The following is a 27,385-nucleotide window of genomic DNA, read 5'->3' as shown; positions in this document are numbered from 1 at the left end:
TCGCGAACCCTGGCCAATGGGATCACACTCATAACGGTGTGATCACAACAGATAACGAGAGGATGGAAGGCGAGTTTCTGGCGCCTACAAACCAGAACCGACCGGCTAAGGTTACAGGCTAAGAACCCCGACAGAAAAATCCACCAGAGAAGGCAACGGAAATCCACTCTGGTCATCTTTTCCCAGGAATCACTATGGCGAGTAGATCCAGCAAGCAGTTGTCCTGGCCTCGGAGTAGCGCAGGACCGAGATGCTTTCGCTATAGTGATCGCCAACGTCGGGAGGACCTGATAAGGCACCGCAAGAAGGTGCCCTGAGCCCTAAAAAATTATGACACTTAACTCATTCCAAAACGCTCAGTTATGCCCGACGCGTATTTAGTCGTTCTTAGACCGCCAGCCGGGCGTGACGTTTAGAATCGAAAGCGGGTAAAATTTTGGATTAACATTTTAAAAAGAATTGCGTAACTTTTCATCGCTAAATATTTGTTCAAACAATTATTATTCAAATATAAATATTACTTTTTATAAGCGTCAAACTATACTTAGCGGCGCAATCGCGAAGCTCTTCTCGCTTACGGAGCTGCGTATAGGAATACGTTTTTAAAATATGAAAAATGTGAGTTAATATTATTTTTGCATTCCCCAAAATCCAGCGAGAAGAAATAAATGGGTCGAAATTATAAGGAATTTAAGGAAAAAATCTGATTGGGTTCCACCGAAAACAAATGTTGATTGTTGGCGTTGAAATACAAGTATAAATACTTTTTGTATACCAAAAATGAGTACCCCCAATTTTAGGTAGCATAATAAGCATGGTCGTTGAATGCAGCCCCGGTGTAAATAAACAAACTTAGTAACTATGGGTACGTTTTCTTGTCACAACTTTTTAAAATATTTTACTCTATAGGGCGCGTCCATGCATAATATGACAATTCGTGTTGCAGTTGTCGCTGTATGCAGCTTGTTAATCTAAAATCTGTGTCGTTTTACAGTGAACGCTTTAGTGCAGTATCCCATGATGATCTCTGTTCGTATACATTATTTGATGTTTTTATTTTTGTATCGTGCGATATGTCCAAACATCCCACTCAATACGGGGCTCGAAGTCTCGTGGAGTGACATCATTTATGCAGTATTCCATATAAAATGTAATGAATATTAAAATGGTAAGTCCCACGCGCGTGTGTTGTAGTTTGTCGTGTAGGGTGCAGAGTAGATTATCGGGCCATAGCCGATATAGCGGCACATAATACAGACAAGAGACAATATGTTGATGCTTGTCCAATCAACTAATTTAGGAGTGAGTGATTAGCGGACCGCAAGATTACAATTTGCCAATTTACCAGATCTAAGCTAAGATCAACATTGTAGCTTTGCTTAAAGTATTCTATAGACGAGAGGCTGACAACGGTATTACGAGGAAACTTGATAAGTATTTCGATATAGATGGAACCTTTAAGAGTGTCATAATAATAGGTCAATCTAGACGTACAACTTGACTCGCGGCCTGTAATAATGGGCAAATTAAGCTATCCACGTTCTCCGGATGATGATTTCCATATTTTCATTTTTAAAAAGCTATATCTAACGGTACAAATATCTATAAAAAATTAAAATATTCATTTAAAAACATGTGTACCCATCTCTCAGCGACACGATATTCCGTTATAAAGTGCCTCCAAATCTACTTGAATTTTGAATCATTTTCGTTGCGCCTAACGCGGAACGCGAATATTTTGCAGTTGTCGCTAGCAAAGTTTGAGGTTGAATCATGCAGCGTTTTTTAGTCGAACAACGCATAGAAATCGTGAAAATTCACTACGGAAATAGAGAGAAATTTACAGAGACGGTTCGAAAATGCCGCACATTTTTCGGTCATCATTATGCACCGTCTCGAGCCGCTGTGGAGAATTTAATCAATAGATTTGAAACTGTTGGCTCCGTTTAGGATGTGGCCGTCCTCGCTTGAAAACATTGCGGCAGTTAGAGAAAGTGTACACGAACTCCCATCTACCTCCATTCGTCATCGTTGTCGACAATTAATCGTCTCCAGAAGCTTTTTGCAACGAATTTTGACTAAAGACTTGCACATGCACGCTTGCAAGATTCAACGAACGCAACATCTAAAGCCAACAGACCATGCGCAGCGCCAAACATTCGTCAATCGGATAGTGGAGTATCAACAAGTCGATGGTGATTTTTCAAAAAAAAATACATCTTTAGCGATGAGGCGCACTTCCAACTTGATGGGTACGTCGACAAACGGAACTGACGAATTCGGGGACCGAAAACCCAGGAGTGATCCATCAGCAGCCTATGCACCCACCGCGTGAGACGGTGTGGTGTGGTTTTTGGACTGGCGGAATCGTTGGCTAATATTTTTTTTGGGAATGCAACCGGCAACCCAGTTACCGTCGATGGTCTTCGTTATCGCTATGCGTCAGCTAACTTTTTGTGGCCTGCGTTGGATGAAATAGATGTTGGTGAAATTCGATTTCGACAAGATGGCGCAACCTGCCACATTGCGGCAGGAACAAAGCAATTATTGCAGACGAAATTTCCAAAACGAGTTGTCTGTCTCGCGGCGGGAAGAAATTAACCGGCCACCAAGATCGTGGGATCGACACCACTGGACTTTTTTCTTTGGAGATTTCTGTAGGGAAATAATCCACAGACAATTCCGGAGCTCAAAACGGAAATTCGTCGAGTTATGGATGAAATCTATCCACAATTATGTCAAAATGTGATCGGAAATTTCGTGAAAAGGGTTTTGTGTTCCACTTACAACCTCTGTATCCATATTTTACATTGGAAAAATAAACACCCTCAAAATTCAACTGCAGCATGTGTTTTAATTTTTAAAAATTCAAGAACGTTTTGAGACATCCTTTTTTATAAGTGTATTGTCTGTAAGGTCTTTTGTGGTACATATAAGCTGGTTTCTCGTAATTGATCGAGCTTTGGTATTCTTTGAAATTGATTTGAGTAAAATATCGAGAACACTGCAGTAATTACAGTCGAATGAGCAAATACCACACAAAGTACTGGGCATTATAATGTCAATATAAATTAAATTACGAGCTGTAAATTAAATTAAAAAGTTTATTTTTGCTTTCCCGCAAAGCGGCCGGTTTAAACACACCACCGTGTACTTCTGGGTACGTATTCTGATTGGAAGTTAAAATTTATCTTCAATATTACCTACAAAGTAAAATAAAATTTTCTGTGTGAAAAATAGAATATGTTTACATTTTTTTTTCTAAACATGTTTCATTACCGGTTACAGACGAAGATACTTGGAATTTTCATACAAATATACACAATTTCGTACATAAATATCAATATTAATTTATACAGTCTCAGTATATATCGATGAATACAGCCGTTCATAATCGCGGCCCTGGAGGTGTGATATATCTAGGTACTAGTACTCACAAACTGTAAATATGATTGGAAAAAATCTCGATAAACTCCCTACTTCCTAGGCTAGAGGATAAAATTCATCGATTGTTCACATTTAAACAAAATCAAAAAGATTGTCAGTGAAATGAGTTCGTGGTTCGCAAACAGTAACATCAACCCTGGTGACGGACGCTGTAACGCGATCGGAGCGAACGCACAACACAGCATAATGACTTAGGAAAACGCATCGGGCATCCAAACAGTCGAGAATATGTAACAAATTTAAACAGAGAAGTGTTTTGGAGCTGGGTATGACGACTAACTCCACGTTAGCTAATACTATACTAATAACCTCCAGTCCAGTCACTTCTCACTTCCGCTTCCTGGAACCCAGAGTCATTGTGGCAGATTTAGCCTCCACGTAGAGATACCAGAGATCGACGCCAGCGAATGTCCCCGATTACTGATTACCGAGTACAGACTACCGACTACTTAACTTACTGAACCATACTTGTTCATCTTACAGTTACATACAGACGAGAGTATACGAACTTTAATTTAACGGCTCGATCATAGTTTACGGACAATTATACTGTACACAACGAAGAACTCGATCGACAATGAGGAAGTTCAGCGGTTGTTAAGTCAACTCTTTTCGTTGGTTTCGTGCAACTAATGCAGTGAAGGCGCATAATGGGATTTGTGCGTGGTCTAATTAGTGTGAAACCGGTGGACACAGAAAAGTCGGCGAGTGGTCGTAGACACATATTTTCTAACATATACTTTAACTTGCTTTAGTTATAGGTTACTTTAATTTAACAGTAATTCTGATGGTTTGTAAAATAGCAAACGAGTTATTTACGAAATGAACAAAGGAAGTGAAAGACAAAGACATGACTCGGATGATCAAGATGAATTATGTATAAATATATATATATATATATATTGCAGCGCAGTCGGGAATATAACTGTTAATTAAATAAAAGCATTTATCGATACTCCTGGCCGATTACCTTTCTTTCCCATCCTTCCCTTGACCAATCCTTATGGTACCTACCTAACATCAAGATAGAAGAAATTCAAAATTAGAAGATTCGGATTTAGAACAAAAATATAACAACATTTTTCACTTCACATAAAATTGCATAAAAGTGCTTGGATTCGTCGCGCGTCGTTGAAAACATTGTTGCATTTTATAGTGCATTTCATCATCCAGTGAATTGAAGAATATTCACATCATATCAAAGGTAGGTATCCATTCCATGTTCCTATCCTTTCTTCAAATATTACCCTATCACAAAACTAAACGAAATTCGTTTTTCATTTACAGTCCGCCAATTTGTTACCAAGAAAATATTCAAGAAAGAAGTCAAAAATGATATTTATAATTCATTTTTGTGTAGCACTGACTGAAAATTTTTACGCAAAAAATATTTACATTTCAAAAAAAAATTAACACATTATTGTAAAACGTCACTGTCCATTAAGTATACAAGAATTGTTTTTTTTCTTATCATCATCATTCCCTTGGTGCATAAGACACTGCATCGGTACACGAATTTCAGCGTATCTTGATCATTTTTGTTGCCTGAAGGTAAGATGATCCATCTTACGCTTCAGGTACCAGTCCAGGGACTATGAAATATTATAATGTAAAAACTCCCTTTAAAATATTTCCTTTTACGTAATGGGAAACATGATTATAAATATAAGTATTCAATTTATATAAAAAATTGTATTCAGTTTTAATATTATTTTTTTGTATTAACTGAAAAAAAATCAAAAAAGTACATCCAAAATGGAAAAAATATACTCCCTAAAAACATTGTGGTATACTCGTATAATATACACATACGGTAAGTATATATCAGTGGCGAATGGTGATTTTATTTACAGGTAAGCTATAAAAAAATATCATATATTTGTACCTACATAGGAGGTACATAATATAATGTAAGTAATATATACTATAAATTGATATTTTTCTGTGGTTCTGTGTGATACAACAACTCTCATCCATGAAATCAACTCATACTGTGTAACTTCGTGGTATATTATATTATATAGATATATTATCCATTACTTTAATATATAATTTACTAAAAAATAAATAAATAATACCACTATGAATTCAGTCGATATTAGGTATTCAATTGAAATGTCAACTAGCCGCATTGTTCTAGTAATTAACAGTGCTAAAAACCGCCGCGTGGAGCGCTTTATGTCCTGCAATATGACGCATGAAAGTAATTATGGTCTTGTGTCAAAAGTACCATCTTAAAGAAAAATAGTCCTTAAGAAACAATGTTTGAAATACTGTTTTCCAAATCAAGAATCTTCAAATAATTTGTGTAATCTGCAAGTTTAATCTAGCAGAAAAAACCCGAGCTGGGGTTAATACATTCAAAATATAGTATACTTATTTGTATGAAAAAATAAGCTGGAATAATCGGCTAGTTTCTTGGCTCACCGCAGGCGCTGGGCGCGCTTTATTAAAATTTTAGGATAAAAATACAAACGGCGGAAATGATTTAAAATAAATGTTAATTATTTATTTGTTTTTCTGTAAATAAAGTTGCAATAAAACATTATTATGGTTAGTCGAATATAATGATAAGCTGCGCATAATCGCTTCTATACACGGTTCGCCCCTGGTATATATAGTATAAAATGATTGTTGTTTTTGTTATAAACTCTGTAGGAGTGATTTTATATAAACAAAAAAGACGTGTTGTAGTGCATATTACTAACTACTATCGGCCTTGAAGAGATAAAAAAAACATGATTTATTATTAGAATAGAAATGCTTAATAACTTTACTAATGACCCGAATACAATTGAATGCGTGATAAAGCTGTCGAAACAACGGAACAAAAATATTATTATTTCAGAACAAAATTTCACCTATTCTTGTAATAATTACATTAAGTTAAACAGTTAAACATACAAAATGTAATCATTTCAACTAATGTTAGCAAATATTAGCGTATAAACCACTTACCGACTTTTAATATCTACCGGTTTCGAGACGTACCGGTTTCTTCGTCAGGACACTCATTACACCAACATGCAAATACCAATATACATTTTCACCTTTACCATTTTACCATCACCGTAGTATACGAGTACATAGTACCTACGGAAAAATGTATAAATGACATGCAGAGTTATACAAATACTATGTTTATTACGGTGATTGCAAAGGTGGAATGTATTTAATTGACATTTTATTTATTAATATTTACTAACGGTGGTTAAAATAAAATTTATATTTGAAGCACTAACTCTGAGGTTATTTTTTATAATAAACTAAATATAAAACAGATTTTTTTATAACAACTATTTTTTTAATAAAAACAATGTCTCTGAATTTGCAAAGCATCTGATAGAATTTTTTTTAAATAACAAAATAAACCATATTTACTTTAGTTTACTCCTATCTAGTTTTAACGATCGTATCCATCTCACTTCTCACTTCCCATATCATCTTTAAAAGAACAACATGACATTAAGACTTGACTTATTAGCTTCGTATGTATGGATGTAATATTTAGTAATCACTGTAAAAATTAAACAGATTTTAATGAATCAGTTAAGTATATCTTGATAAAGAATCTTGTGTAGCTTTGAAACCGGTAGGTAGAAAAAAAGTTGTTTTATATTTATTTAATTAGATAAAAATTTCTAATTCAATAAATATCCAGCATAAGGCTCCTGGAAGGCCGTCGATGGCGATTTATTTGCTGTAATTAGGGACTGATGAAAGGCGTGAAAGGAGGCCGGCTGGCGGTAGGCGGCAGGCGGCAGGGTCTCTCGGAGACGCCCGGTGATGTCCACAGTCCATGTGCCCCGCCCCATGCGAGAGCGTGTGTGGACGTGTGTGGAGAGACATTTTCCATAAATCCGTGAAGTCTATTATTCAGAGACTGTACTTTAGATAAGAGATACCGATGTAGGTATTTGAAGAAATGTCGGTTTAAAGTTTGTGAAATGCCACTGTATAAACATAAGCTGAACGATAAGCGATAAGGACGCGGAGACTACACACACATGCACATAACGAGAGATAAAATATTGTTTATCAATTAACATTACCTCAATGGGGGAATAACATTCGCCCCAAGTGGCGTACTTTATACCTTTATAATATATTTATGAGCCGATTTCCACCAAAATGGCGCTACTTAAATGATCTGGATAATAATAATTTTAGCTAGCGATAGGGTCACCCGGAGGCGTCTGATGCTATCCATATGCTCCAGGAGCGGAAAAAGAAGAAAGTAAAATATTAATGAACGCACGACTAATTCTAATGTTGTATAGGTAATCAATATGTATGTACGTAATAAATTTGTAAATAAATAAATAAAAAAATAAGTAGTAACAGATAATTTAAATTCCAAATAAAAACACATTAAAAAAATTGTTTTGAAATCGTACGCTGTATACGAAAATACAAAAAAAAAACATTATGTCAAGCATCTGCATACCATGCCACTTTGCCTATTTGTCATATTTTAAGGAAAACGTTAAGCGAGTCGGGGCTGATCTTTGCACAAAATAATTGTACAATAATAATATTATTTACTACCGCACACCTACATATTATGTAGGTGTGCGGTTTTTGCCTATTGGGGAAATAAATAAAATGATTTTAGATTGTGATATAAGGCAGGCGAAATATAATATAAAATGCAACATCGATTGGTTAATTCTGTTGAAACAGCTGTGCTTATCGTTCAAACTGCGAACTGGCGGTTATTTTAGGTCAATCAACAAAATATTATGTTAGTAGCTTGCTAGCTGAACCGTTGCAACGCTCGAATCGAGGATAATAAAATATTGTTTTCTTCAATAAAATATCTCAACTTTCATGAAACCGACTATCGCTAAAATTAAAAATAACGAATCATCGCTAAAACGATAAAATACCGTATTTTGAAAAAACGTCATTTTATCGTGCATATTAATTTATCCCTAATTTTAAAATTAAGGAATATTTTTAAAATCAATAATTTAAAAATAGCTTATTACTCAATTGCACAATCTTTGTTACAATATGTTATTGTTGGATGCATATATAGGTGGTGCATATGCCAATATATTAAACCCTCTTAAAATAGTACAAAGATTAGAAGAAACCCTCAACATTCAATACGTAAATTCTATATAAACTATTTAAAGTTCATACAGTAGACACTATTTATAAAATAAGTTCTATTGTACAAATTCATAAAAAATAAAAGAATTTACGATGAATAAATCACTAAGACACAAAAATAATATTAAAATCTCTTAATTCCACACAAGTCATGGTCAAAATAGCTTTGTCTTCAAAGGTGTTAAAAATTACAATAATCTCCCAGTGAACTAAAAACTATTAAAACTAATGTATCAATAAATAAATTAATAAGTTAATCTAAAGAATTTTTTTGAACAAGTGTAAAAACTGCATTCAATTTTAATTAGTATGAATGTATTATTATTTTGTGTTTTTCTCTTTTTGTCTTTATACAGGATGTTTTTTAAACCGCGTCATATCCGAAACCACGATGATCAGTATGGGCAAGAAGACATATTAGCATATTTAAAACAATATTTAGAACGCAGATTTTTTTTAAATATAAAATATATAAAAAAACAAATGGTTCCTTACTTCTGCAGGGGAGAAGCGAGGGGGGCATGGCCATGTGGTTGAAGGTGTAGCAGACTTCCCCTCCCCTCTCCTCGCTTCACCCTTGCAGAAGTAAGCAACCATTTGTTTTTTTTAAATATTTTATTTTTGTAAATTTTATTCGTTCTAAAAATGTATTTTAATGTGCCAATATGTCTTCTTGGTCATGCCGATCATCGTGGTTTCGGATGTGACAGGGTTTAAAGAACACCCTGTATATCCTCTCTTAATACCCATACACAATTCCTCTTTCTTCTCTAACTCATATAGTGTCCATGCGGCTCGACTGTGGAATCATCTCCCATTCACCATCAAAGATGTTACTACATTATATCTGTTTAAATCACGTCTGAAGAAACATCTCCTTTCTCTTCCTTAATCTCTCCTCCTTTCCTTTTCCTCTTTCCGCTTTTTTCCTTTTTCCCATTGAGTAATAGTTTTGATTTAAGGTAATTTATAAACAAATACGTTTATTTCTATCTTTATATGTTTTTAACTTTTTAATCTTTTTTTTCTTCTATTGAATATGTTCTATAACTTGAATTATAAAAATAAAACTTTTATTTCATTGGTTGGTTGGAAGAAATTGCCATTTGGCAATAAGCCCGCCAATGTACAAATAACATTATGTACAAAAAGTTAAATAAATAAATATATCCTATAAGTTTTTTTTCTCTCTTGTACTCGTATATTCAAAATTATATCAATTCTAATAAATAAACAATTATAACAGTGTAAGTCACTCTCCAAGCACAAGAGTTAGTCTCTTTTTTTGGAGAGTTACAGTTATAACATTTACTAGATGTATAAAAGTAGATTTTTATATAATAAAAAAAAACATGTAGATATCATTTATGAAATATTAAAATATTATTCTTTTTTAATCTAGAATATACATAATTTCGGTTTAAAAACAATTTATCGGTATACGGGCGCATAAAGAATACAGTCACGTGTGCCAAATAGAAACATAACCCTGTACGAGCGTTTTTGATTCGATGGCTCAGATGGATGGAGTAAGTAGTTAACTATCTAACTCAATATTTTATTATTTAAAACATTATTTTATTTTATTTCTTGGAATATCTGCGCGTCTATCTCAAAATCAGAAATTTAGGGTTTATCTTACTACTGCTATGGGCTAGCGACATGTTGAATCTTTGTATATCTGACACATCTAAATATCGTCCTCATTACCCCGTTCTGAGCTTTCTGCGTGACATTATATTGATTTTCTGCGCCCAGAAAGAGAATACTAGAACAATTGCAAGTTGCCTTAAGAATGAAATAACTTGTATTAAAAGCGAGATTTTTTCTTATTTAATTCAAATATATTATTCTTACAAGAAATTTGTATTTGATCGAGGAAGTTCCTTTGGATAAATATTTTCCAATAACCAACTGGATATCCTTCCTCTCGTACGTATGTCGTAATAATATGCGGAACACATCCTTGTTCTCTCCTGAGTAATTATAACATTATTTGGCCAAATACTCGTTTCGCCGATACCGGCCGACACGGCTCTCACTTTAGACCGGTTGAATGACACAATCCCCTCCTCTTTCCCTCACAACACACACACGTTCAACATACGCACAACACAAATACAATCACACATCAAAGCCACGCCAATAGCCAAAAGTAAAAAATACCAATCATTCGTTCTTGAGCAATTATACTCTTCTTATAGATATTTTCAATTTCAGTTATATACCCACCTATCACCACCGACTCAAGTATATTTAATGTATATTATCTGACATACAATGGTAATATTCAACGTCGAATCTGTTATTTGCCACAGGTTCTACATTCATGTTGAAAAACTTGGGGGAAGCTCGTATAGGTGGTAAAAACCAAATATTTTCTTGATTAAACGTAAGAGAATATCTCGCATTTACGAGCACTGAAAGTCTTAAAACAGGTAAAATCGTGAATTGATAAAGTTCAGTTTCAAAGTTAGCATGTGTATTGTGTATAGTTAAAAAATAAATCCATTTACAGAAAAGAAACGAAATCGAGGGTGTATTGAAACAATTTAAAGGAACGAAGATGGTTTCATGATTATGTACCTATCGTGTTCAAAATATGAATAAGGAAGAACTTTTGTGAAGCAAAAGAGCTTAAACCTTTATCATCCGGCTGAACCAATTCACCTAGCCAACAGATGGACCAGTTGAGGAAATGTGGATGTTCAAACATAGGCAGAATGGTGAATGTTACCGTTAAACCAGCCAATGACGCCTTATATAATAAGCCTTGTAAACGCTTAGACTTCCGTTTTCCCTTTCTGTTGCAACCCATTCAAGATATTGTTCAGTTTAAGCAATAATGCATTTTGCGAGTCTCAACCTTTCCATTACTGTCCTAAAAACACCCGCGCGTTACGGTGCTGTGTAGTCACTACACATTAAAAAATAAGAGATTTAAAAAGGGAAAAATTGAATATTTATAGGGAATGGCTTCAATTAACCATAATTTAATTCAAAGATGATAATATTTCAAATGTAACTGCTGAAAACATGAAAAAACCATTGGGTATCGCTAACGACCGGGCGAAATGTGCACCCGCGCTAACATCCCGAGAGCTACTAAGTAGCTAGTACTGGACTACGTGACTAGACATGTAGTGGACGTGTAACGCTAAGTCTTATTGGTATACTGTGAGTATACTTTTGATGATATTTGTAATTGAACGCAGTTATGCCGAAAGCAACCAGCCATAGAAAATTGAAACTGAGATAATAGTACTTTTATGAAAAGAGTACATAATCAAATCTACACAACAGTTGGAAAGTTTTTGACTTTGACAATGATAAACAATTGATACTTTCGTTTTTTTTTTATATCTCCAACAAGCATCTGATTACGTATTTGACCAGTTTTAATAGAAGTTTTGAAGTACCGTAAGATTTTTCTAGAGCTGTTGGTGTTTTCTGCAAATTGAGAAATGCCATTTTTGGGAACAACACTATTTTTAGAAGGTGATTATTACAGTTTTTTGTACCGAAGTCGCTCGGATGTTTTTAGCGGAAAATAGAATTGACCTTACTGCGCCCGATAACAACAATATATCTTTTTTTTATTGTGGACTGGTCGCTTTCTGCATAACTACGTTCAATTTATCCTCGATTTCCGATAAAATGCTTTTTTGTGCCTAATAAGTACTTATTATTTAATAACAAATTATTTCAGTCGATACGTAAATGTGTAATGGAGGAATACTGAAAATCTAAACCCAATATTTACTATATTTATAAAGATATTATAGTTATTAGACGCAATGTGTACTGGCTGCACATCACCGGGCACCGGGCACCGGGCACCGGGCACCGGGCACCGGGCACCGGGCACCGGGCACCGGGCACCGGGCGCCGGGGAGGGAGGGTATATCGACGAATAAGCAGGGGCCATATTGCACTACTGGGCCATTTACGCCTACTTTCCCCGACGCTCGTATACCGGTTCTGTTTCCATACTCATCTCATTGGCCACGAGCCACAAGCCACCACCTAACACTAGAACTAGACGCTATACACTGAGACCGGAGACTGGAGTATGTCCTTCTGCGGATAAAGAAAAGATTTCCAAAATGATGCATTAGCCACGCTTGTCTGTATATAATTAGCATTACATACAGATTACTCGTCACTCGTCACACACACCACCTCAAGCTATACCGGTGGAGGTGGAGGTAGATGTTAGACAATCTCAAGGTGAACCTATTGATGTCTGGTCTTTACTGATTGGTCTATTTTCCTGACTCGAAGTTACCAGTTACCGACAAATAAACAAAGTTCTCGGCGATCAGCGCGAAATATATATTGTATTATGAAATACTACAAAATTTTTTTTGAAGCAAATTTCAAAATTTTCCTATTTCGAGATAACTAGCACTATCATTAATACAACTCTCGACTGAATGCGCAGTAACATAAAGCCCGCTTTCAATAGAGACATCCATCAGTACAGTACAGTACTCGATCAAAAAATAATATTCATATTGGATCCGTGAAGTCTACGAAGTTCGGTACCAAATCTAGTACTAGTACATAGGTTTCGAAGAATTTAATAAATTGCCACAAAAAATTTAAGTACCAATTTCAAAATACAGAAACAGGACGTGCGAATTGAATTATTATTTTTTCCAAAAGTACTTAGAATAAATAATGCTAGTTGATCCGGAGAATGCCCATCTTGAATATATATTTTTAAAATATTTTACCGGTTTTGCTTGTATATGATATTTTTAATACTTTTGAAATGATTTTTATGCTTTTTCATACTTTTTTTGCTTGTATTATGTATATTTATTTATTTATGCTTTATTAAGTTAGTTCATAACATCTTAAGAACTGATATAAACTTTTAATAACATTACATTTTTTAAATCAACATTTCTCAATAAAATATATTTTTTAATAATTTTGAAATATTTCGATTTATTCTATCTCCTTCATTTCTTCAGGTAACTCCTTGTACAGCTTCAATCCCTTATACAATGAGTTTTGAGATTCTGTTTTTCTGTTTTTTATGTAATTTTAATACGTTTTTCATACTTTGTTAACCTGTATTGGGTACGTATATTTTGTTAATTTGAAAAACTTTTTCATTCTTGTAATTTTTTAACATTTGCACTCTTCTACTCGTTCAGCTTGTATATATACATATTTGTAATTTTTTTATTTTTTAAAAATATTTTTTCTTTTATAGATTGCATTATGTATACATCCTTTTGAATTTATTTCCATACCTTGTATTATGTTTATTTTGAAATTTTTTGAAACTTTTTCACACCCTTTTAATTTGCAGTGTATCATAATTTCTATTCTGCTTTTGTAAATAATGTTATAGTATAAAATATATAAACGTGTGTAAATAAATATCGTTAAATGCATGTCCCTAAATGAGTTATTTACAAAAACTCCTTGGGAATGTTTTGAATGAAACAAATAAAATATAAAAAAATCCTGTTTTGTTTTGAATTATCTGAAAGCTCTCCCTCCACATACCTGAAAACTGTTTTAAGTAGCGTTTTTTGTTCTATCGGTTTCCCTCATGTATACAGGGTGTTCTTTAAACCCTGTCACATCCGAAACCACGATGATTATTATGAGCAAAAAGACATATTGGCACATTAAAATAAATTTTTAGAACGACTAAAATCATTTTAAAAAAATATAGAAAAAAAACAAATGGTTGCTTACTTCTGCAGGGGAGAAACGAGGAGGGGAGAGGGGAAGTATGAAACACCGTCAACCGCACGGCTGCGCCCCCTCGCTTCTCCCCTGCAGAAGTAAGCAACCATTTGTTTTTTTTATAAATATATATTTTTTTTTAATTTCTTCGTTTTAAATAAATTTTTTAATATGCCAATATGTCTTCTTGCCTAAACTGATCATCATGGTTTCGGATGTGACAGGGTTTAAAGAACACCTGAATACATTTTAAAAAAGGAATAACACGCTAAGCCTCTAACACTTAAACTCGCTTAACCATTCGGCCCAAAAACTCCCAAAAATGAATTGTTTAGCAAACTAGTTGTAAATATTTTTGTTTTCTGTCCCCTGTTAAAATACTTATTTGATCATATCTCCAAATGATGTTATAAATAGTATAAAAGCTGTAAACGTCGTAAACAATTCACCAGTCTTGAAGATGCCTACTTAGGCGAAAGCGCTCGTTGCTCAAAATAATAAAAAGTAAAACTAAACCGAGAAGTTTCATTGATAAGTTTATTTATAATTTTATCATAATCATGAACTATGGAGTTTTATCAAGAAATATCAACAAAAAACATCAACATTCTTAATTTTAAGTGATCTGCAATCAACATAATTTCTCTCGGGATTATTCTTGGAGCTTTTTTTGTAATATGGTGAATTTGTTTAAAATGTTTTGATCTCTGCAATATTTTTCGTGATTGATTTTAAGTGTATATATATTATATGGTTTAGAAATGTTGATAATTTCTATATTATTTAACAATAATTAGATATAAGTTAATATTAGGACTTTTATGTATTATGTTTGTACTATTTTAAGACTAATTAAAAAATAAGAATATTATGTACTACTACTCTGCTACTACCATCACGCCATTTCCCCGTAGGGGTAGGCAGAGAGGATAGACAACCACACACGTTTATTCATCCATACATGCCCTTCGGTTGTGTGTGCTTTTGACATGACAGACTTGAGATTTTGGTTTATCTGATCATGCTATGTCTGTTTTAGATCTCCTCAGTAATCGTCCTACGTTACCATTCATTCTCGCCATTTATATTATCTTAGAGCATTTTAAATTTCACGTTGGACAATGTCAATACAATAAGTCATTATTATTTGAATAATAAAATAGATAAAAATCCAATACCTCTAATTTAACTAATTTTCCACTCGAGTATAGCCGAACGTAATCCGACACATCGTTTCAAACCGGAATCGAAACTAAATAATATAATATGCAAAATCTTGTATCGTTTTATGATCATGTACTTTAATACTGCTATTTGAGGCTTAAACGAGTACTTTATTTAATCATTCATTCCTTTTCCGCACCTAATGGTGCGTAGGGCACTGAATTGGTACACCAATCTCTGTGTATCTTGATCTTTTTTGTTACATGAAGGTAAGATGCTCAGTCTTACGCTTCGGGTACCAGTCCAGGGACTATAAAATATTCAAGTGTAAAAACACCTTTTTAAATAAATATATAATGTCATGCCGGGAATCCAACCCGAGACCTCTTGCGTGGTAAGCAAAAGCGCTGACCACCACATCACGAGGCTGACTAGGTATACTCGTAGATAGACCTGTATAAAAATGTAAAATAATTTACTTCCCTATCTTCTCAATCCAATGAAGTACATACTTGGATTACTTTCTTTCAACACAAAGATGCTAAGGCTACCAGATTTCAGAGAGCTCCTTCGGGCAGTTTTCTCGTTTGACAACGAGCAAATTTTCCGTGTATGTGGGCACCGCCAAGGAGACTGATGTCCTCAGGTGCGGTGTGCGGTATATGGTGGGCAAGCTGTATAAAAATGTGGTGACAAAAATTCGCTCGTTCATTACTTGGACTTGTGCCAGCTGATCGTCCGTTTGGACGGTCTAAAGTTGATATTTTTTTAATAGATTTCCCAGTGCAGCGTTAGCGTTGGATATGTGGCGCACTGATATGTAAAATGAACTTCAGCGTAACGGGAAATAATAAAAACGAACTACTTTAGACGACGTCACTAGTTCATATGAATCAAGCAACGATAAGAGAGCTGTGAAAGATTTTTTAGCGTATTTTAGTAGTCAATCAAAAAATAATAATTAAAAAAAACACTAAACATTCTAACTAAACACTATATAAAATGTTAACTCCTTTTAAATTAGGAAATATTCATTTAAAAAAAAAACTTTTTAATAAATTATACAGGACTATTCGAACAAAAACAAAATGGTTAATGTTACGCAATGTGTAAAGCGGCCACCTTAACCAGCCAATGACAGGTTATAAGCTCTGTAAATGCCTAGATATCCATATTTGCTTCTCTAAAATGATCTCCATCTTTGCTGTCACAAACAAACTATGACGCCGTTTCCCCTAGAGAGTATTGAACGCCATATCAGTCTGTCTTCGCATACAGATCTCGCTTCCTCCACATCTATACATCTTCTAATGCACGCACACCTATTATTCCGACTTTTAACATGTCCATCTTCAAGTATTTGTTGAATTTGTGCATGTTTTCTGCATCCATCAACATTCGAATCGTAAATCCTTTTGGCCGTTCTTTCGCTGTCCATTCGATCTTCTTGTCCAAACCAACGCACTACCCCTTTCGTGATTTTGTCGATAATGCTATTCTCAGCCTCACATAACGATTATTATTATTTGACACTTTATATACATATACAATATATATACATATAAGGGCGGGCATATTGCCTTAAGGCAATTTCTTCCTACCTACCCAAACCGTTCAGTTTGAGAAAATTATAAATACATGGACATACTGAATCTTACAATTTTGTACAAAAATTAAAAGCAAAGATAATTAAAAATAAATATATATATATATAAAAAATAACACTATACTATGAAGAGAGGAGAGGGGATGGGAAGGAAAGAAGAAGGATAAAGGAACAATTTAAATATTTAGATAGTGACATTTAAAATCTCGACTTAAATGTAAAGAAAGAAGGGGCGTCTCTAACATTGGTGGGTAGATTATTCCACAATCGAGCGGCTACTACTGTGAAAGAGGAGGCAAAAAAATTAGAGCGATGACAGGGTATTAAAAGGGTTCTCTCGTTACTAGAACGAAGAGATAGTCCGTTTTGTGAAAGAGATTGGATGAGCTCTCTCAGATAAACAGGCGAAGTGGGATTATTTAAAATATTGTGAAGTAGTGATAGAATGTGAATGTTTCTTCTATGCCTGATACTGAGCCAGTGTAGTTGCGTGCGATACTCGGTTATGTGGTCAAATTTGCGAAGATTAAAGATATAACGAATACAAATATTCTACAATCGTTCTAACTTATCAAGCAATTCAGAGTTATCATCTGGATAACATACATCCGTGTAGTCAAGGAGTGGAAGAAGTAAGCTCTGGACTAATGTTTGCTTAACATTAATTGGCAAGAAATTCTGTAATCTTTTAAGTGAGTGCAAACTGCTATAAAGTTTGCGACTAACTTCGTTAACCTGATCGTGCCACCCTAAATGCTTATGAATTATAATACCCAAGTTTTTGACTGAAGTCATGAATGGAATTTCTGTACCATCTATTTTGAAAAGAGGAAGTGTGGAAAAATTCACTTTAGAATACATTTGTTTACTACCAACAAGTACAATTTGGGTTTTTGTTGGATTTATGAGAAGTCCATGTTTTTTTGTCCATGAAGAGATATGGTCGAGTGCAAGTGACATTACTCTATGTGTTTCAGCAATGTCAATTTCAATAATCGTGTTACCACACATTACCCGAGATATCGCATTTCGACAGCATTCAGCCTACTTCCATAATTGTTTCTCCAATTCCCTACTTCACTCCGATATATACGGGACGGCACCAGAACCCCACCCCACCCCATTGTTAATTGCTAATTTTGCTAGTTTTGCCTTCTGCGATAAACGTTTGTTTGCCGAGGTAGATTTAAGTACACCGTTCACCCTGTTCCCGGCATTCACCCTGCTTTTAATACTTTCCGGATAAACAAATTCTTCTTTCTGATTTAGTATATATCCGTTCACGCTGGTCTCCCATTTAGTTGCACTTTTACCCCTTTCAACATCGTAGACTTTTGTTACCGAGAATGAGGAAGTTTATTTTTGTTTGTTTTTTACTTGTTGATATACTATTAAACAATGTTAAAAATATTATTTTATTATTTTAATGTATCGTATTACCGACGCTAGGATTTTTCAAAGTTTTGTATTTCTGAAATTATATCGCGTGTGACGTCTTAAGTTCTCTTCCGCTTCTTTTCGGTTTTGCCGATTGGTCCGTTGACAGTAAGTAAACCGGAAATCTTCCACCACTCTCTTATTATTAGTTGGTTCATATGAACTAGTGACGTCGTTCAAAGGAGTTCGTTTTTATTCTTCTTTTTTTTTAATTTCGTACATTTTCTAAATATCTACTTTAGAACCCCTAGACGGAATAAATCGAATAAAAAGTTAAACTTGCGCCGTGTGAGCCGCACTCGAGTGACTAAAGAGCCCTGGTTTGCCGACTACTGGCCTAGCATTTGTGATAAGTATTTAATTTAATTTATTATATATAGGGCCCAAGCCAATAACAACAGTTATATGAAGAAACATGCACAAGAAACTGAACGAAAATAAAATAAAACTATGTAGCAAAGACAAACAAGGGCTATAAAATAATGGTATACGATATATTCATAAACGCGATCAACATATAAGACTTCGAGCTAAACCATGTCAATTCATCTTCATCCCACACTGTTTGAATGGCGAAGAGATGTCCGAAAAGCCGGAAGATCTGTCCTAAATTCCAAGCTGTGTGACGAGGGACGAGCTGACTAATCTACACATTCAGGACATTGCGGCAGAAAAACAAAAGCTGCTCTGAGATTTGGTAAATAGCAGATTTTGACTTCAGGTGACATTTTTTTTATTAACATATTAAACAGCAACATTGCCTTTTACAAAACTTAAAATATGAACATATTTGATTTAATTATTTTTTTTTTAAATTCTTTTTTTTTACCCAAGATTTAGAAACAAAAATCAAACCTTTTTTTAAAAAAATATTCAGTAGAAGTTGAAAAGAATTAAAAAAGAAAAAATATTTTGTTAAATAAATGTAATCCGTAAGAGTTCATAAATAAATAATAAAATATTTTAAAGGATTTATGTAACAAGAAAATAAGTTACATTGTCACCATTCCCTTTACGCACCTAATGGTGCATAGGGCACTGCACTTGTACACCAACCGAAGCGCAGCTTGATCAATTTTTTGTTACACGTAGTTAAGATGATCAGTCTTACGCTTCAGGTACCATGAAATATTCGAGTGTAAAAACACCCATTACACCACGAGGCCGACAAAGTTACTGTTTTATTAAAATATACTAAAGATTTAACTACCATTCACCATTTTCGTAAAAGTTCAAAAGGTTTGCTCTATTAATCTTTAGGAGCAATATGAGGGGGTTTAATGCCACACAGCCGCACAGCCACTATGCACAATCACTATTTATTGGAAGATCAACAAAACCAATAGTAGATTTATTTTTATTTTTATGACTGTTTCTTTTAAGTTTAATGCGCACATTCAACTTAAAATGAATAGTCATTGCGCTACCTGTTATACCACGCGCAAGTTGCACATTAGACTTTTTTTTTTGTTGTATATATGTTTGTTTGAGAAGGTAAGGTAAGTAGGTGTTTTTTAAAACTGATTCAAAGTATTTCTAATACCAAATTATCCCCTTTTATCGATAATTCTATAACTGGTAATATTTTTAATTTTTTTATGGTTTATCTTTTTTAGACTTTCTTAATTTGTCAATTAATAATATTGTTTCAAATGCTCTGTATTACTTATAATTATACTTACATGTATGTATATTTAACTGTATTTGTAACTAATATGTTACTAAAGGGCACTAAGTGCCGTTTATATCAATAAAATAAAATAAAATAAAATATAAAGCCTTGTTACATATTGGCCATTTAATTTTTTTTAAATCAAAAGTTTTGTCAACATTTTCCTTTAAGATCTGTTCAGGAATCTTTTTGAAAATGTTCTTTTTGCTGCTGGTTTAGTCGGTCTTCCCAAAACCTCTGATCACGCACAGTGGCGGTTTTGCATTTAACCCCCTAACATCATATCCGATACGAGGGGATAACTATTGCCGAGTTTATGGAGTCAGTTTAGTAAGGCGTAACAAGTACATATCGGCAAGAGGCAAGATACGGTCGGGAACAAGACAAGAATTATATTACAACAGAGATGGGACATCACCTATAGCACTAAGTATTTTGGAAATGCATATAAGGTCCATCTCAGTTCTACGTATGTAGGTATCTAATTATGATATATATTTTGAATGGAAAAACCCTGTATTTCCTGACGAACAAAAGTCCAAACATTCTATCTATCCGCATAATCTTAGCAAATTTTATTTCACGTTAACAAATACAATATAATATTTCAATGGAAATAGAGGAATTTTCTGAGGCGGGATGGCGGGAACAAGTCGTGGCATTTGCTGACAAGTCCATATTCCCTTCTCAAAGGGATTCTTCATCTTTATTCAAATATCTGTGATTCCCAACAAACTACCTATAGCGTTTAATCCGGCATTTCTCTACAAAGGTATAAACTTCTTCTTCCTTGCTCTGTCCAGACCTATGTGGTCTGTTCTCCAGAAGGTTTTTCTTCCTACGAGGTGGATTCCCAGCTGCCCTTCCACCCCCGGGATGTCTTCTACGAGGACGAGCCCCGCGAGACTGATCATGAAGCTGATCACGATATAAGGGAGTATGACCGTACCAGTCCTTCTTTCGCTGTCTACTCCGTCTAACGATGTCCTCATCCCGACATATATCTCTCATTCTGGTGTTCCTCGCGCGATCTCTTAGAGTTTTTCCCGCTCTCTCCTCGGCGCCTTCATTTTGGAACTCCTCGATACTTGTTCGGTCCTGACTCCTGACTTGTCTGCCGCTTCGACATCTTTAAATGAAATGTTTATTCATTTCAATAATTCGTTGATTTTCAAGACTGGCGCCTGAAGCACGAGATACCGCTATTCGCAACAATTTAGCTGTGAAAGCGAAAACTATCTGTATTTGCCGACCGATCAGTAGTCAGTAGTCAGTACACCGCGGGGGCGGGCAGACAAATTACTTCTATAAATATATATGAGTCGAGCAAAACGTTCCTCAGCTGTGCGTTGTGCATACCTCCATATTCCATACTCTTAACCGCATCGCGCATTCTTTGTGACACCGGCTACCTATACTTGTGCCAGTGAAACTAATACTACGATCGAACCTGGATATAAGAGACCTGGACATGAGAGAAACGTTTTCAAAAGAGAGCTGGTTCTACCCTCGGAAACCTCTGTAAAAGAGAGGGGGAAAAATTCCGTATGAGAGAGTCGTTCTCTTCGAGCTGTCGTCCTATGTGTAAGAGAGAGCCGAAACCGTGACCTCTATAAAAGAGCGTTTGGTTTGCGGGTGTAGCCGCAGCGTCACTGCTTATGCACGTGCTGACAAGTTCTGACAGGTTGTTATGTGCATGTACTCGAGCACAGAACGTCAGTACAATTTGTATGATGTATATATTTTCGTATTTCTTGTACCTCCTGTACACATGTACCAGGCGCGTGCAGTGACTTCTATCAGTAAGGATGCTGACAAAAACCATCATATTCCTTATTTTAGTAGATTTATTCAAAATTTATTTAATATGCTATATGAGTTGTCCATCAGAGTAATAATAATTGACGGTCAATAAATTGACGGACCACAGGCGCGTCTAGATGAGAAGCAGTAAGTTTTCTTTTTTTCTTCTTCTTTTTCCACTCCCGAGTGGAACATGTGGACATCACCAGACGCCTCCGGGAGACCTTATCGTTAGCCAGCACTCTCGCCTCCTCCAACGTCAATTCCGCCGAACAAAGCTGAAAGATCGCCATCGATGGTCTTCCAGAACGGTCCCAGTAGGTGTGAAAAGGAGATAAACAATATAAACATTAAAACACCCGAAACAAGACCCGGGACAATCGTTCTTAAATTTGGGCCAAGTGTCAATAATGCGCTACTTCAAACTTTACGATAAACGTTATAAGAGTCGTTTTTTCTTTGGATTATACAAGTTGGATGCTTCTTATCTCTCAGAGTCTCGAAAGAGAAATCTAAAACCTTATGAACCTAAAGCGCGTGCGCGAAAATTTTGACAATCGCTATGGGAACTAGACGAAACTCGACAAGCAGCATCCCGCGTACACATCAAATACTATCAAAAACAAGTATGTAGCTAGGTATGTATACTGAAGATATTGTTTGAATCGCGTGCACCCGAACGTTCTCAGAGAGAATTTTAGGAATACATATTTGAAGGTTTTGTTTCGTATTTATAATTTATATTTTTTTTGTAAAATTCATATTATTTATTAATTTTCAAGGGATGCGCCGCACCCACAGTATCTATAGACGGAACGCGCCTGATATGTACATAGTGGTACATACGTAATATGAATAGTAGGCCTGGTTATGTTCGCAGACTTCTGTAAAAGAAAGCGTGGATATAAGAGACACCTCTTTATGAAAGAAAAATGTCCTAGTCCCTCGGGCTCTCTTATATCCAGGTTAAAGTATAATCACTGGTGTACAATAAATTAACAAACACGATATTCCTATACTAGCTGTGAAAGCTTAATTTTAATATCAATTTTATTTATTTACATTTATGTACATTACAAACTATTACATCTTAATTCATACGTATAAAAATATTAATAATAAAAAATCAATAAAATTAGGTATATGCAAAAATAACGGTAAACGTAATATTTTGAGAATGTGTTACAAAACTAAGAGAATCTTGTATCGAAAGACTCCCTCAGAGACGTGAAAAATATCAGCGTCCAAAGTAATATTGTCTAACATAGACGCATCCTTTCGAAGAGGCATAACCATTGGCATGTTGGTCCTGTGTATGGGATCATAAAAGCTAATGCTCCGCATGATTTCAGGGTTGCGGTTGTCTACAATACGCGCAACAATCGACAGTAGACAATAGCGGAAGTAGACATACATCCCCTCGGTTCTTTAAACTGTTCTCTTCTGGCCTCCTTATTTTGTTATCCAAAGAAAACTCAACTCTGCGCCTTCCACTACAGGCGAGAAGAGAACCGGAGGTCACGTGGAAGGAAGAGAGAATCGAACATTGCCAAACACCCAAATATTTCGGTGTAACACTGGATAAGTCGCTTTCCTATAAGCGGCATTGCGCTAATACTAAACAGAAAGTCCCCGTCAGGAATACCATAGTACGAAAACTCACCGGATCATCTTGGGAAGCAGCGGGTTTGCACGCCGGTGCGCAATCTTTAATCTATAACAGGAATCGCTCCACCCAATATCGGGAGAAATGAAGCAGCGGACACCGAGACACGAGCAGATTCCATGGCCCTAGACACCCCCTTTACGGCCATCGAATGATTCCTCCGAGACTGGAATCGAGAAGGAGTTTCCTCAGAGTCACAACTGACTCGGAGACCTCTGCAGAAAAACGCAGAGAGGATCTGCGGAAAGAGGAACTCGGCGATAGGCTCTGGATAATTCCATCCGAAAGCACAATCACCGCCCGCCGTTTGGACTTCCCTACGCGGATAGTTCTCAAAATACTGAGGGTAGGGATGACTAGGTGCAAATACAATCAACTCTAAAGGGAGAGACACGAGCTGCGACTGTGGAGAGGCGCAGGATGATCCTCATCTGCTGCGGTGTCCACAAATGCAGATAACTTGCGAAAAGGATGAATTGAGGATGGCCACTGACAAGGCGATATCGGTCGCTGTACATCGGAGTGGCAAGGTCTGAAGTCCGGACCCGATAAGCAAGTTAGTTTTGACTGTTATAACCCTCGAGAAACAGTGAAATAAAGCTACGGATAATATCCGCACTCCCTCGTGTAGAGAAATCGAAGAATTTTTTTCTGAACTCCTCTCCACCACTTCAGCTTACACGGTGCCCAAATAAACGAGCCACAAGCTGTACTTCAGCAAAATGAAAAGAAAAAAAGGGGTTATACGTGTTTCCTTCATCAGTTGTGCCCAGTGAGGTGTTCATATATATAAAACAAAAATAAAAAAATCATGTGTGCAATCCAATGATTTCAATAGAGAAAGTTTGGCGTAGAACGGTCGGGATACCGCTGGCAGCACAAGCACTACAGAAAGACGCGATGAGGCGACGCAAGTGCAAGCGCAAGACACGCGCCAATGGAGTGCCAAGTGTTCGGTCATTACGGTCATCCCGCCAAGTTGGCACCGGCCGCCGACTGCCGACTGCCGACTGCCGACTCGGCGGAGGAATCTGCACTTATTCCTGACGTCACGGCCGCTAGAGTTATGATCGTCCATTACGCCACAGGGGACGAATATGATTTTAACAATTACCTGCAAAACGTACGACGCGTCGTGTAACATGGGATATTCGATAATTCATATATCGCGTAGTTCGAATCTTGTACGATTTCTCATGTTGGGATTTGGAATAAGTTTCAGCCGCATGCTGCGCGTGTGCCTTCCGAGGGGCTGGAATGATTGATGGTTATGTACTTGAAGATAGTTTTTCCGTCACTCTCTCGCAGATGCCTTCCCGAATGGTGAGCGAAAAAGACATCTGCAGGTCCGACTAAAATAAACAAAATCGAGGTCTCATATTCCCGCTTTCCGATTATTATAATTGCCGTATATAAGCCTCTTAATGTGGTCTCCTTCATATGTTACTCATATGAATCGCGTCGAATCAGTTCAGCATAAATTTATAAGAAAAATTGCTTACAAACTAGTAATCGAATAAATCGATATAAAATAAATCTAATAGGACGCGGAACTTTTTCTTAATCTATTGAGTCTTTCAAAACGTCGATTCAATGCAGATTTAATTTGCATCTTTAAAATACTTAATGTTTTATACGATGTTCCAACTGTTCTACGACAAATACGTCTGAATTTTCCTTTACGTAGACTCAGAAATAATTCAATTCTGTTCTTCGGTCATCATAAATCTAAATATGGTTTCCAGGCACCTCTGCCCAGAATGATCAGATTTGTTAACGAAAATCTACTCAACTTGAAAATAAACGGACTATATCTGAACTATGCTATTTATATAAATAAAAAAGTAGACTCTTTAAACCTACTCTCCAAAATTAATTTTAATGTCCCCTATTAATGACAAGAAATAAATATTTATTCCATCCGCTAGTCTGTAGCACTCACTATGAACAATACTTTTTCTTCTATCGTTCTTGCTTAAACTATAACTCTTTTTTTTCTTCATATATTGATATATTCAACATGCCCTTTAATTTATTTAAAAATAAATTAAGACTCATTCTATCCGGCTGCGGTACGCTCCCATTTGCTTTTTAATGATGCTCACGCTTGCACTACACTTACTCTCATACAAATACACACTAACTTCTACAAGTCAAAGAAGGAATCGTGTGTTAGAAATATCCCATTGTAAAACGAGGCTAACAGAGACATATTTATGTTATAGGCCCAAAAATTTTTAATTCCTTTTTTACAGATAATATTTCATTGATCCCAAACTTTGAATATAAATAAGGAATATTTTTATGTTTTTATAATATTTTTTTATTTCCTTTTTTAATTACTATATAAAAAAAAATCCTTAGAATATTTTACAGAATATTTTCTTTTCTCTTTATGTTACACAAAAATATTAAAACTGTCTATTTATTATATGAGCAAAAATTCATAAACATTTCTTGTATACTCACGAACAGGCCATGCCTTTGTGGGATTTTTGTTTACTATTTTTACTGTTAATATGTATTTCATTTCTATGTAATTGTGCTTTATTTTTTAATACTCTATTTTACCTCTTATGTATATTGTAAAAAATAAATTATTTTTAAAAAACACACCCTTTTACATACATATACACGGACGCACACCTTTCAAAATGTACCATAATTTAATATGTGTGATTTTTATTTAGAGACTTCGCTGCTCTGTCTTTAAACGTTTTCTTTATTTTGTAATTTAATCATTTTTGACTATGTTTCTGTAAAATAAATTAATAAAATCAGGATCTGAATTATTTTGATAGTAAATGGGATAACTTTACTAATAAACTAAAAATATACGAATAAAACTCAATCGATTTCTTATATCTATAATCAATCATGATGATGAGAGAGTTATGGAAGATTTCCGGTTGGCTTGCCGTGAATAAACCAATAGGCATTGAGGGGAGATCCATCCACCCGCAGCTGTTATAGAGTCCTGGGGGTTTCTCTGTCAGCTGCGCATAGAGGAAAGTTATTATAAATATTCCTAAGGAATACAAACTCAATGCAGATTAAGGAGGGGGGAGGAGGATGTATGGACAGAGGCCAACACGTCGTCCCCACCTCTCAGGATCCCCTGAATGCCTCTGTTTTTTTTTTATTAAAAAAATATGCATAGACACAAACAATTTACATAAATAAACGTATCCAAATATACAAAAACAATTCTTAAAACTATAATAGCACAACCTTAGAGTATATACTCTAAGAGCACAACAAACATAACTAAAAACACGGATATTTACAATGAAAGAACGGCCTTGAATAAAGAAGGACTCCCTCTGGGTGATCAGAGGCAGAGGATCCGAATACCACCCCCGTAAGGGGAGGACAAAACAAAAGAACGTGTGCGTTCCGCTCGGAAGGAAGCACAGTTCCAACTGAGCATCCCACAGGAACAGTTGCCTGTCCCACCATATTTTACCCACCTAGGCGTCCGCGCATCTGAGGAGCTCCCAACGCGATACCCAAGTCCGGACAAACTGACGGAAGAGTGCAAAATTCGCACTGTTGGCCATCAGATTCACATTCCACGACCACGGACCAATCGGCAGAACTGATCGAGAATGAGCGGAAGACAACCTATGACGTCACACGTGGAGTTATTTCAGAAACACGAAACTTTGAAAATTGCAGCGCTGACAATACGATATATAAAAATTTTAAAAAAATAAATTCGGCTTAGTTTAATAGTCTATTGATGAAATCAGACCCAGAT

The 27,385-nt window shown here is 35.5% G+C and overlaps 1 protein-coding gene and 1 long non-coding RNA gene across 5 annotated transcripts in view; one reads left to right on the top strand and one right to left on the bottom strand.

The window, feature by feature from the left end:
* Positions 1-27,385, bottom strand: part of LOC148280578 (uncharacterized) — a 91,183-nt gene that overhangs the window by 50,814 nt on the left and 12,984 nt on the right. The window contains exon 1 of one of the 4 annotated variants that reach the window (XM_088228172.1): positions 19,695-19,703. The exons of the other annotated variants lie outside the window; for them this stretch is intronic. The gene's annotated coding sequence lies outside the window, so the exon portion shown is untranslated. Of the gene's footprint in view, positions 1-19,694; positions 19,704-27,385 lie in introns of those variants that run through there. 4 annotated transcript variants of the gene reach the window in all.
* LOC148280579 (uncharacterized) lies at positions 10,937-11,318 on the top strand. The gene is made up of 2 exons (XR_015822559.1): positions 10,937-11,003; positions 11,084-11,318. It is a non-coding gene; the product is annotated as an uncharacterized LOC148280579 (long non-coding RNA).

This window comes from Micrasema longulum, unplaced genomic scaffold (genome assembly GCF_059751315.1).
Source record: "Micrasema longulum isolate JH-2025_06_02 unplaced genomic scaffold, ASM5975131v1 h1tg000567l, whole genome shotgun sequence".
Lineage (NCBI taxonomy): Eukaryota > Metazoa > Arthropoda > Insecta > Trichoptera > Brachycentridae > Micrasema > Micrasema longulum.
This window is presented reverse-complemented; position numbering and strand designations above follow the sequence as displayed.